We start from the raw sequence: 12761 nt of genomic DNA, 5'->3' as shown, positions 1-12761 counted from the left end.
GCTAATAAACCTGCAGCAATATTTCTCCACTTACATTCAGTGTCGTGTGTTTTATTTATGTACTTATGTGTTTTGTGATAACTGTTGCCGATATTGGCACTATGTAAGGCTGCCCGGGGGGGGGTTGCGCAGCGGCCCGCCCCTTTGAGGGCGGCCGCCTTAGTGCCACAGGAAGGCACAGGGGTGGGAGGTCGTGTCCCTGGGATAGACCAAGGGAGACCCCAGCAGATAGCTGCTTCCGGCGGGGAGGAGCCAGGGGGGTACATATTCTGTCTCCGCCCCCTCCTCGCCCTCTTGTCCGCTCGTTCGCCTTGCCCGCCCATCCGCTTACCTGGCGTCCGGAGGGACAAAGGGGGGGCCAGGTTTTCTAACAATTTTCACTTTGTGTTGCAGGAGGAGTTACAGGGCGATCCAGGGTCTGCACATACCAAGGGGTATAGCATGCAGCAGCACCGCGTGGTGCTAAGCCAGGATACCCAGGGATGTTTAGCGTGTCCACTGGAAAACCCGTTGGCCTCTGCTCTGTGACATCTAACTCACCAGGGGCCTGCACATGCTCTAGGCCTCCCACTCTGCCCTCACATACCTGCCTAGGCTGGGTCTCGACATGCTTCTTCCTCTTGTTGGCAGCCCCAGCCCCCCAGGGGCCTGCCTTGACATTAAATCTAGGGGCAAATCACCCTCTGTAGGCCCTGAAACTGTGAAGCTGCCATGCTGCTTCGTGTGTGCAAATGTGTGGCTGCCCCCGCTATGCCTCGCCCCCTGCACTCTGGGCCATGTACTGGCCCTGTGCCTGCCGCGCAGTCCAATTTGGCTTTAACTTTCTCCGCTGCAGGTGGCGTGCCTATTCCGTGCCCCGACCCCCCCCCCCCCTTTTTTTACCGCGTCCTTCCCCGCGGGGAGAACAAGCTGCTATCGCGGCTGCCTCGCCGTCCGACGTGGACTTTGTAAGGCTGCCCGGGGGGGGGGGGTTGCGCAGCGGCCCGCCCCTTTGAGGGCGGCCGCCTTAGTGCCACAGGAAGGCACAGGGGTGGGAGGTCGTGTCCCTGGGATAGACCAAGGGAGACCCCAGCAGATAGCTGCTTCCGGCGGGGAGGAGCCAGGGGGGTACATATTCTGTCTCCGCCCCCTCCTCGCCCTCTTGTCCGCTCGTTCGCCTTGCCCGCCCATCCGCTTACCCGGCGTCCGGAGGGACAAAGGGGGGGCCAGGTTTTCTAACAATTTTCACTTTGTGTTGCAGGAGGAGTTACAGGGCGATCCAGGGTCTGCACATACCAAGGGGTATAGCATGCAGCAGCACCGCGTGGTGCTAAGCCAGGATACCCAGGGATGTTTAGCGTGTCCACTGGAAGACCGACGGCGCCCCGCTATCCGACAGGCGGTTGTGGGTCTGAGCAACCGGGGGCTGCCATGTATGCTCCGCCCACCCATCACGGGGGGGCGTGTGAAGCAAGTGGACTGGTGGTCCACGGATGGGATGGGAGGGGGGGGGGGACCCTCCCAACATTTGGTAGACACCAATTGGCGTTGCCATGGTGACTCTAGGCTTATCAGACGGGCAGGCGGCCTAGGGGCTGGCCTGCCCTGGGATCGCCCGTAATATAACCCACCATGTTTGCATATTGCTTATGCTAATAAACCTGCAGCAATATTTCTCCACTTACATTCAGTGTCGTGTGTTTTATTTATGTACTCATGTGTTTTGTGATAACTGTTGCCGATATTGGCACTATGTCGGTGGTCCATTCCTACCCACGCCAGGTCGAAGACACCAGACCTGAGTAGATCCGCTCGCCCAGCCGCAGCACTAGTGCACAGGGCGTCCCTCACTGCATCCTGCTGGGCCTTGCCTATGCTCATCTTGCACTCCTAATTCTTCTTCCCCCCACTAGCTGATGGTGCGTAAGAGTCAGGAAGAGGCTGGACCCGCCCCTCCTGACTCCTTAAATACTCCCCCCCCCCCCCCCCTCTCCTTACCTATCCCCTGTCAGGCCTGCCTGATTGCCCAAAGTTGGAAGACTACGATGTGCCTGTTGCTTCTCCTGGGTCCCTCCATTGCAGGCCTGCAAACCTCTTTTTTCACAGTAACCTGGTAAGGACGCCTCAGGCCCTAACACATACAAGGAAAATGGACCCCCCCACCCCAATTCCCTGGTTTTATGGTTAGTAAAAGCCACTAACTTGGGCAACTTTGGCCCCATACCTCCTGGGCTCTGTAGTATCAGTCGGTCAGTCAGTCAAATATCTTTATTCGGCTGACTTGCAGCCATAAAAGAATGCATCATAAAAACATTTAAAATATGATTTAAAAATATGATACAGACAATGGATATGCTTCAAAACATTAGTTATTCATAGTTGGGATGTAGTAGGAGTAATTCAATAAATCGATATTTCTACAAAAAAGCAGCATAAACTAGAAACAGTGTATAATAAACTTCATGAAGAACCCCCATCCCTTTGACCATAAAATCCCAAAAGAATTTATTAAAACAGGACAAAGAAGATCATGTCCCAACAATATTACGCAAACAGACAGCTGCAGAGATGTATCTGAAGATCATTAAATAAGTGAATTCATCATTTAAAAGCTGGAGATGCTATAAAGCTGGCCGACACTTCCTAATATTTAAATGAAGAATAATAATATCGTGCCTTGGCTTGATATAAAGTCGACAGAAGAACAAAAAGTGAAGCGTGCTCTGTGTAGACTTGGAGTCACAAGGGCACAGATCCAGTTTAACATCACAATAAGCTTTCCGGGGATAAGAAACCAAAAAGTGCGAGAAGCCAAACCTGAGTCTGATAAGATAAAACAATTTGGTATGACTGAAGTAAAAAGAGAGATAAGGCTCAACACCTGGAGAACGTACTAGAAGCAAGTGTTCCAAATCGTTTTTTTTTTTACCATCTCTAGGTGCTCACTAGATGACTTTAGACAGGTAAAGAAATCCTTTTTCAATTTAGTTTTTGAGGTTTTAGCAATATTAGCTGGATTATAAATACAATCTGCCAGCCCCAATGAATCCAACAGTTTTTTTATGTAGCTAAGCCAGGGTATCTTCAACATGTAATTAAGTTTAAAACAGTCTAAAATAATTGCGCAATTAAGGGCTGGCTCGTCCTTCACCCAAATTGAGTGCCACAGTAAAATTGATGCAGTTTGGACGCGAAAAGACAAAGGGGTCTAACCAAGTTCACTACGACAAACAGTGGCGGGAAGACTATTGGGAATTGTCAACAAACGTCTCATAAAGTTGTTTTCAGCTTTCTGGAGACGCCCCATACAAAATAACAGAACACGAGCGAGCCTTATAAATATTGATTATTGTATTAATATGTCTTGAGCCTAACTTCTTCGTGAACCAAAATTTTTATTAAAACTACTGACCCTTGTTTTGACTAGATGGTGCCAGGTACTTTTCGGATCGAACGGGATTACCAGGTACGAAAAAGTTGGGACATAGGACAGCTTTTCATTGTTGATAAAACATGATTTTAAAATGGTGGGGGATTTACCCACCACCATGGTGTAAAATTTTGCTATGTTGATCCTGAAACCCAATTCGTTCATAAAATCATTAAACCTGATCACTAACGTCTGTAGGGCCACACTGGTTCTAGACATTGGGACACATTCATTGGCATAAAGTAATGCTGTGAGATTTCTGGTGCCTATCTTAGGGGCATCTACATTCCCATGATTAATGTAACTTTCTAAATCATTAATATACAGACAAAATAAAAAGGGGGCAAAGACACACCCTTGATGAACTCCACTATTCATTTTGATGGGAGCAGAGAGTTCCCCACTCACTCCGTACCTAACCCTCCCAGTCACATCTTGATGCATTTTGGCTAAAAGATGGACTAAGGATGGTTCAATGCCCAGATCCAAAAATGTTTCCCATAATCTCCCTCTCTGCACCCAGTCAAAATCTGACGTAAGATCCATGAACCCGAGATAAAGAGATCCGGACTTGGCTATTGTGTACTTGCTTATGACCAGGTGGAGATTAAGACATTGTTCGATTGTTCCCAGGCCCCTCCTGAAGCCATACTGTACATCCGAAAACTTCCCGCTTTCAGTTACCCAGGCAACCAACCGTTCGAATGTGACCCTACCCATCAATTTACAAGTACAGTCAATTAATGAGATGGGCCGATAACATTTTGGATCCAACCTATCCAACTTTTTTTTTAAATGGGGACAATTATCACGGAACCCAATGATTTGGGGGGGGCCTGGGATGCTATGCAACATAAAATGTTAGTCAACAGAGGGAGCCATAAGGCAGGATTGGCCAAAAACAAATCGGCCGGACGCCATCAGGGCTAGGTGCCTTATTCTCCACTGTTTGATTTAATGCCCTTTCAATCTCATCGAGCATTGGTTGGACCCGCTCTAAGGTCCCATAATTTAAGGTGGGACAGTACAAACCATTGACACTATATAGATAGGAGATGTGCGGTACCCACACATTAGGCATAATTGTCTCATCAATACTACTATTGTGGGAGCTTTGGAAGAAATCAGAGTTGACAGTTTTCCAAAAGACTAAGGAACAAGGCTGACGGTATCCCTCTTAAGACAGCACCGGATTTCTTATTACCCCATCATATTAGTTGGTGATATTTCAAATTCACCCTAAGTGTGCACTCTTGATTAGCACCCGTCAGCACAATACTGTTCCAGCCACTGGAGCATACATAAACAAACAGCAAAAGGTGCACCACCTCAAAAAAACAAAGTATATTTTGAAATTAGTCCATATCCTCGATGTCTTTTCTTTACAAAAATTCTTCTTTATTATTCATTTGTTATATATGCAATAAAAAACAGCCAAAGCAGCCGACGCGTTTCGTCCAACTTGGGATTTCTTCAGGGCATGAACTGTGACACACCAATATAAATTTGAAGTGGTAATGATTCCCAGAACATCATTCATTGATAATTCTCAAGGTAAGTGTGTCGATTAGAGGTAAAAGGTCTGTTAAATGGCGTCAATAATGTCACAGAATTCCAGTATGATTCATACAGAAAATCGTCCAATGATACGGACAGAGGAAGCAGTCCTTAGGATGCCCGATTCCGCATCTTCCTCGTTCAAGTAACGGAGACCACCCCTGTCGGGAATCTGTGAAAGAGTCTGGGATCTTTATTTTGACATGCTACATGCAGTTGGTCCCAGGCCTCTTTTCTTATGTCCAGTTTACGTCTCTCCAAAGCCCATTTATATTTGTTTCGAAGACGTCTTACCACTAAGTTGTCCTGTATTTTTTCCCAAGATTATTATGAGATTGTGAGCAGTCACTGTTAAACCATTTACATTGCTTCCGGGGTCTTGATCTGTTGTCACTTCGTAAAGCAGCATTAATGGTCTCAGTTATTATGGCAAAGGCCTTTAACATGGATGGGGGATTTGCATTGTCTACCGGACACTCTAAAATTTGTCTCATATTAATGGTCAGAATCCATTGAAGAAAGGAATCTGGATCAACAATAGACCACTTGGGCAATAGTCCCTTATTTTTATGATAAATTATGGGACGTAGTTTAATTCTCTCAGAAGAATAGCCAGTTTGGATCTCTAAATAAATGGCCAATGGAAAGTGGTCACTGAAATAAAGCCTGAGAATGGAAAAAGCCACAGATTTGGGTTTAAAATATTCAGAAAGGGCAATGAAATCAATAGGAGTGCCTTGACCTCTTCCCGTAAAGGAAACAAGGTCTGGGCCTTATGGTTGAATGAGATCTACTGTGAGAAAAAGAGAACATTTTGAAAGCAACGAATTAAAAATATTCCTGTATGGGTTATGATAAAAGTGGCAACCGCCATCCTTAGACCCATCTAGTAAACAACATGCAGACTGCTTTGTTAAGGGACATAATTTGCAAGTAAAATCACCCCCCCAGAGAACAATAAAATCTGTATTTAGCTCCTGTATGTGTCTGCTTAGTGAATTCCAGAAGTCTTCAGCAATGGCAGTATTGTTGAGAACAAAGTTATTATGATAAATATTGAACAACGGCCAGTGTCACGTTCTGTTTAGAAAGAATATTAATAATTTGGAAATGTGGTGAATGGAGCTGGGTCTTACCTACTCTGTAAAATAGTGTTGCTAACAAATTTATTGGGCCACCCTTGAGATGACCACCCAGACCTGCATTAGCCGAAGTATGTATGGAGGCATAACCGTTAATATAAACTGTCTCATCATCCAGGTTTCTTGGAGGCATATGATGCTATAATCTTTTATGAATTCAAGCCATGGTTCAGACTTCAGCTTGTTTGACAAGCCAGCAATATCCCAAAATAGGCCACCATGAACAATTGTACTATTATGACTGAGAGGTGCTCCCTCGTTACTTGTATGACCAATTATCTCACAGTCGCCCTGGGATTTCTGGGCTATGTATGGGGACAACGAATATTGGGCCTGCTCAACTGGTGATACCTTATCGGATTCCACCAATGCTATCCTTACTGAATCGGCGAGGATAGGTCTGCCTACATGTGCCCTCGGCATTTATCTTGTCTGGGTCACAGTTAATAGTCCATACAGTTCCCTGCGCCCTATAGTGCAGTCAATCCACATGGTCAAGAGGTGAAAAACGATTAAAAGTTGTAATAGCAAAATTATGCAAAATATTACAAATTATATGATTTAACCCCTACTCTATGACTGAACTTGGTTTATAAAAATATCCAAGGGGTACTGCCATAATAGGGCCACATACGTTACTATTCCATGAGAGCCTGTCCATAAGGGAGTGAACCAAGAACCTATTTTTAAAATTGACAACAACACAATCACCTAAATACGTTTTAGGTTGTGTGCCCACCCATGAAACTCGTTCAACATTATTTATGTTCTGGAATAAGTCTTCACTATTCGGCCAGTCCGTGGCTTTTACTAGCCAGTGTACAGTTTTATTCCTTAACTGCTGCAAGTCTTCCTCCTTCTTGGGTGACAAAGGTGGTACATTCTTGAGGACTATTACCAGCGGAGTTGCTTCCGGTGGAAGGTGGAGAATTCTATTGTGACTTTTCCTTGATATAACATGGCGATTGACAACTGGTTTAGAGGCTCCGGCATCGTTTACCCCATTTATGATTGTTGAGTGGCCTCCAGCCACAACAGATGCTGCATTGTGTTTGAGATTGAGAAGGGCGAGGTAAGGTATTAGTGTTAATAGCGGGGCAGCGACCAGGAGCCGGGTCCAAATCAGGGGGATCTAACCTCTGGGGTGGGGGGGCAAAGCAGTACGACGCAAAGATAGAGAATCAAAGTCTGTTGCATTGTTGGACCCAGTGGTTAAGCTGGAGAGACTAGAGCCGACGAGAATTTTCAATGACATGTTAATGCTATTAAATCCAAAGTAAGCTTTATTCGATTATTAAAAAAAGAAATCATAAAAGCACAAGATAACAAATATACAACTTACTGAGCGAATTAAACCAAATACAATTTGAGGGAGTCACAATACAAAATTTACGAAAAATAATCTATCGTCTGATCATAAAAGATAAAAAACCATACTTTTTCTAGCAGCAATAGATTTTAAGATAAACGTGGCAGTAAAAAAACATATATCTATCTCATTTAAAGTAAACAACAGGGTCAAAGCGGATTTCAAAGTACGAGACCCATATTTTTTTAAAAGTGGTTTCAGATAGACCATGCGCAAATGCATACATAGATTACATGTAAGGAGAAAATGTGTAACACTCTGTTTAGTGGCTCCATCACATGGACAAGGAGCAGTGGGGTATTTTTTTTATCGATGGAAAAGCCACCAAATGGTGAACAATACCTAATCTCAGTCGGGTCAATACGAACCGATGCGAGGATCTAGTAACCTGAGATAGGTATGGTTGAAACCCTACAGTATGCTCCTGTGAATAATAAAAAGCCACGGTTGCAAGCTGCATATTCTTAAAATGGCGGCGTTTAACTTTTTCCCTTAAAAAAATTTGTTTGAAATCTGACTTAGAAAAATCAGACGCATAGTTTGGATTTTCTAAGATATTCACCTTTAAAAAGTCCTTAAAAGTAGTAACCACAAACTTTAACCATGGGATTTGTAGACATTTGTCCAAACAGAGGCAGTCCATAGTGATGCTTCTATTAAACCCGGTCTCTTTCTTCAACCAAATCGACCTCCATAACATTAATGGTTTCAGCTCTATCAGGTCGGACAAATAATTCAGCCCCAACTCATTATGAATTAATGAGGTGGGAGCGAACGAGGGCAAACATAATCATTTTTTTTAAAAAGCATTTTCCTCAGTCTGGAGATCTCCATGGGGGCAGTAGCCCCAAACCCCTGCGCCATAGAGCGCTACCGAAACACACTTATTTTTATAAATGTGTAATTTATCAAATATGCGACGATCCCCCAATTTGATTGCAAATTTAAAAACGCCGTAGGCGCATCTGGCCATTTTGGCCTTGAAATTTAAAATCTCATCGTGCCACATGCCATTACTTGAAAACATGATGCCAAGGTAGCAAAACTTATTTACTAAAAGAATTTTCTGGTTCTCAATATGGAAGGATCTCAAGTTCCTTATTTTACGTCCGCACGGTAAAATAAAAGTCTTGGAGTTATTGAGTTTTAATTTCCTTTCCTTTATAAAATCAGAGAATCTATTCATTAGTTTTTGTAGACCAATGGGAGTTCTTGAGAGGAGAACCCTGTCATCGGCATAAAGCAGCGCAGGTACCTCCTGTTCCTCAATTTGCGGGGCATCACACTTAACCTTTTTAAGATCGGCTTCTATGGCGTTAATGAAAAGGGAAAAAAGTAGGGGTGCCAACACACAGCCTTGCCTAATGCCAAGACTCACTGTGATTTGGCTTGTACATTCTCCTTCTGGGCCATAGCGTATTTTTGCAGACAATTTAGCATAAAGTCGTGCCAAAAAGAAGATGATAGGTCCAAAAGGGTTGACCATAGTAAACCGTGATCTACCAGGTCAAACGCGCTACTAAGATCAGCAAAGCAGAGGAAAAGAGATCCCTGCTTTGCGCGCGTATATTTCCCAATAATGAGATCTAAATTTACACATTGTTCCAGGGTTCCCCGACCTTTCCTGAACCCATATTGTGATTGAGCCAAAATCCCATTATCCTCTGCCCAATCTTCTAGTCTAAACAATAAGACCCGGCTCATAGTTTTTAATGATGAGTCTAAAAGAGATATAGGGCGGTAATTTTTGGCTTCAGACCTAAGGCCCTTTTTGTATATGGGGATTATTATGGACTCCCCCCCCCCCCCCCCACCCATCCCCCCCAAGTCAACGGAATCTTTTCCTCTGCAGCCGCATTAAAAACATTAGATAAGACAGGGCCCCATATAGTTGTGTCGGCTTCGTAAAGATCAATTGGCACTCCGTCTGGCCCGGGAGCTTTCCCTCCTTTGCTACATCTTAAAGCAAGTACTACTTCAGAGGGAGTAATATTAAGGGGGATAATAGGCCATACGACAGTGGATTGGCTAGGCAAACAAGAAATATCACTATGGTTAAAAATAGATGAAAAGTGGAGGACCCAACTTTCCTTACTAACTTGAGAAGTAATTATTGGAGCATCATCATTCCTTAGAAATGGGCTGTTGACAGTATCCCAGAAGAGCTTACTATTAGATAACTCAACCGCAGCCGTCAACTTGTCCCATGCTTCGGCCTGGAGTTCACGTTTCCTACGTTTTAGCTGTTCCTTGTAGGCTATCCTAAGATTAATAATAGAAGACCTATTCCGGGGACTACACAAAAGAGCTTTCTTTAGCTTCTGTAGGGCCTTGGTACAAGCTTTGTCAAACCATCCACTGTTCTGTTTATGTCGCTTTGCATTAGAGGTAGTCAGAACCTTGTTGATATTGTCATTAATTGTACTAAAACATTGTAGGATACCTATGTGACCAACCTTAGCTTCAAGACACATGCTTATCTCGGGTAGACAGAGAGTAACAATTCTGTTCAAGTACGTGTCTGAGTTAGTGGCAGTCCACTTAATCCTATGGCCATTAGGCCTACTTAAAACAACATTGTTTACAATAGTTTCAGACCCCTGTTTCTTATGACCCCATAAGGACAGACATAAAATAATACAGTTATGATCGCTAACAGATAGGTCCAAAGTCACCGGGGTTCCACAGAGAGCATTAATATTCGTTGAAATAACTAAATGATCAATTAGAGTACCAGTGCCCCTACCAGTAAATGTAGGAACTGGGTTACCGTGAACATCATTTACACTCTGTAATACTGCTAGGTCATATTTAGCCATAACAGAGTTCAGCAACTTTCCATAGGAGTTATGTGGGAAGTGAACCTCCGGCTCATCACTATCAGCAGCATACCCACAGGCCTCTATTAGGGATAAAGGACAAAGAGGAGTATTGAAATCACCCACCCTGCTATTAAGAATACTTAGAAAAGGGTCAAGAAGGGATTTCACTACGGTTTCAAGAGAACTGACGAACTGTGCATGCAACAGTAAATCTCTATTTTCCTTGGAACCTACATCAGCTTCCAAATCCGGAGCCCTTACGCTCTTCCTCACGGTGGGCGCCAATGTTTTTTTTCGTGTAGCAGGTGGCAATATCTCTCTTTGATTTGCTACATGCCTTTGCCTTTGGGGGGGGGGGGCATGAGGTATTAAGAGAGCAACCTTGCTGAATAGTATTAGGAGATTCAGGATCATTGGGTGTATAACACTCGTGGATGAGTTAGAGCCCCTAGGTTGTTGACTCTGTGATGGGCTTGCTGATTCTACCAGTGAGCTTGTGTGTAGAGCCTGCTTTGTAGCCCCCAATCTCTCCTCCACACTTTCGATCTCACTATAGATAGCCCCCTTGGCGGGGGGTGAGGAAGCTGGTAATGGTGGAAGTTAGTGGGCGGTCTTTGGCAGGAGGCATAGTTAGTTTGCGTTTCCCCATCCTCTTACCTGTGGTAACGAATAACCCACCAGGGGACGAGGCTGTATCAACAAACCAAGAGACGGGGCCCGGCCTAGCCTCGTGCGGCCGCGGAAGGGCTCAGATAGGCCTGCCCTTGGCCCGGGCTTGTGCAGTTTGAACTGTCCCAAGAAACACATCCACGCAGTAGTCTCATTCGGTGCCAGTGCTTCGTGAGGGCCAAAACTATTTTTACTTTACCCACTGTTTATTTTTTATTTTTTTATATTGGTAAATTACAAGACAATCATTGACCGAACCAAAAGACTGCCAGTAAACACCAGACCTATTGGCTTTGCAAATGGTTGTTTTTTTCTTGGTCCCTAGATTACAGATCTCTAAGACCACTCTAGAGTCCTAGATCCATTCTAGGGCATGTAGTTCAGTTAGTTCCATTTTAAAATCAGGACTACAAGTTCTAGAATTCAAACTACAATCCTGGACTGAGTGAGCTACTCATATGCGACCTAAAAAATGCTAGACCTCCGCTCTTCCAACGGTGAACCCTTTATTGAGAGAAGACAGTCCAGCATTGATTAAAAAAAGTCCTCACCTACTCACTGTGGCTCCTGAGCAAGGCCAGCTTTTCAGATAAGGTCACCAAATGACTCCATGTAACCAGGCTCCAATGCTGGAGTCCTGGCCTTTACATTCACAATTTAGTTCTTCATATGTGTTAGTTCAATTGGAGGAAATCAAGTGAACAAGGACTACAACTCCCAGAAATAATTAGGTTTTCAAACGATATCCCTGACCAATAGCGAGATGGAACCTGTCACAACCACATGCTCTTGTTTTCACAATTTTGAGGTTGAAGTGGTGTATGCGCAAAGGAAAATATACTACATTTCTCTGAACTTGTAAGAAAATAAAAGACCTGTGTGGTACTTAACAGCCTTGTATGATATGTAGGGCTGTACACTAGATAATTAAAAGTGTGGTTCTAACATCACAACATGTTGTCAGGAGTTTAATTACACAACCTAATGAGATATGAGTTACTTACCCTGAGCACCCCGTGCCTCGAGAGCCCTTTGCCGGATTTAAAGTGCCTCCTGGCGCGCTAGGGTGACGTTGGCGGCAGCAGGGCGCGGGGCAGACCAGATCTCGTGGTCCCAACCCCTCCAGAAGCAGCAAAGAATGAACGGGCGTCCCGCGCTGCGGGAGCCCTTTGCCGGATTAAAAGCGCCTCCTGGCGTATGAGGGTGACGTGGCTGCAGCAGGACGCGGGGCAGACCGGATCTCATGGTCCCAACCCCTCCAGAAGCAGCAGAGAATGAACGGGCGTCCTGCGCTGCCGGAGCCCTTCGCTGGATTTAAAGTGCCTACTGGCGCCCGAGGGTGACGTTGGCGGCAGCAGGCCGCGGGGCAGACCGGACTGTGGTCCAAACCCCTACAGAAGCAGCAAAGAATGAACGGGCGTAGTAGTAGTCTCATGCTTGCACAACAATGGGCTTACACTATTTTGTGAAAGTTATTGTTGGAGCTGTACCAACTGTTTGGGTTGGACAAGGTGACGTGAGGAGAGGGCAACATAAATAGTGCCAATATCGGCAACCGTTATCATAGCACACATCAGTACATAATCATAATAAAACACATGACACTGAATGTAAGTGGAGAAATATTGCTGCAGGTTTATTAGCATAATACGAGCGGACAAGAGGGCGAGGAGGGGGCGGGGACCGAATATGTACCCCCCCCCTTGGCTCCTCCCCGCCGGAAGCAGCTACCTGACTGGGGTCTCCCTAGGTCAAGCCCAGGGACACGACCTCCCACCCCTGTGCCTTCCTGT

The 12761-nt window shown here is 44.9% G+C and overlaps 1 protein-coding gene across 1 annotated transcript in view; it reads right to left on the bottom strand.

The window, feature by feature from the left end:
* Positions 1 to 12100, bottom strand: part of SLC17A9 (solute carrier family 17 member 9) — a 165082-nt gene extending 152982 nt beyond the window's left edge. Inside the window, exon 1 of the mRNA XM_085619747.1 lies at positions 11973 to 12100. The gene's annotated coding sequence lies outside the window, so the exon portion shown is untranslated. The remainder of the gene's footprint in view (positions 1 to 11972) is intronic.
* Between the last annotated feature and the right edge of the window lie 661 nt (positions 12101 to 12761).

Source organism: Triturus cristatus, chromosome 7 (assembly GCF_964204655.1).
Source record: "Triturus cristatus chromosome 7, aTriCri1.1, whole genome shotgun sequence".
Lineage (NCBI taxonomy): Eukaryota > Metazoa > Chordata > Amphibia > Caudata > Salamandridae > Triturus > Triturus cristatus.
The sequence above is the reverse complement of the archived record's forward strand: the minus strand, read 5'-3'. Positions and strand labels throughout refer to the sequence as shown.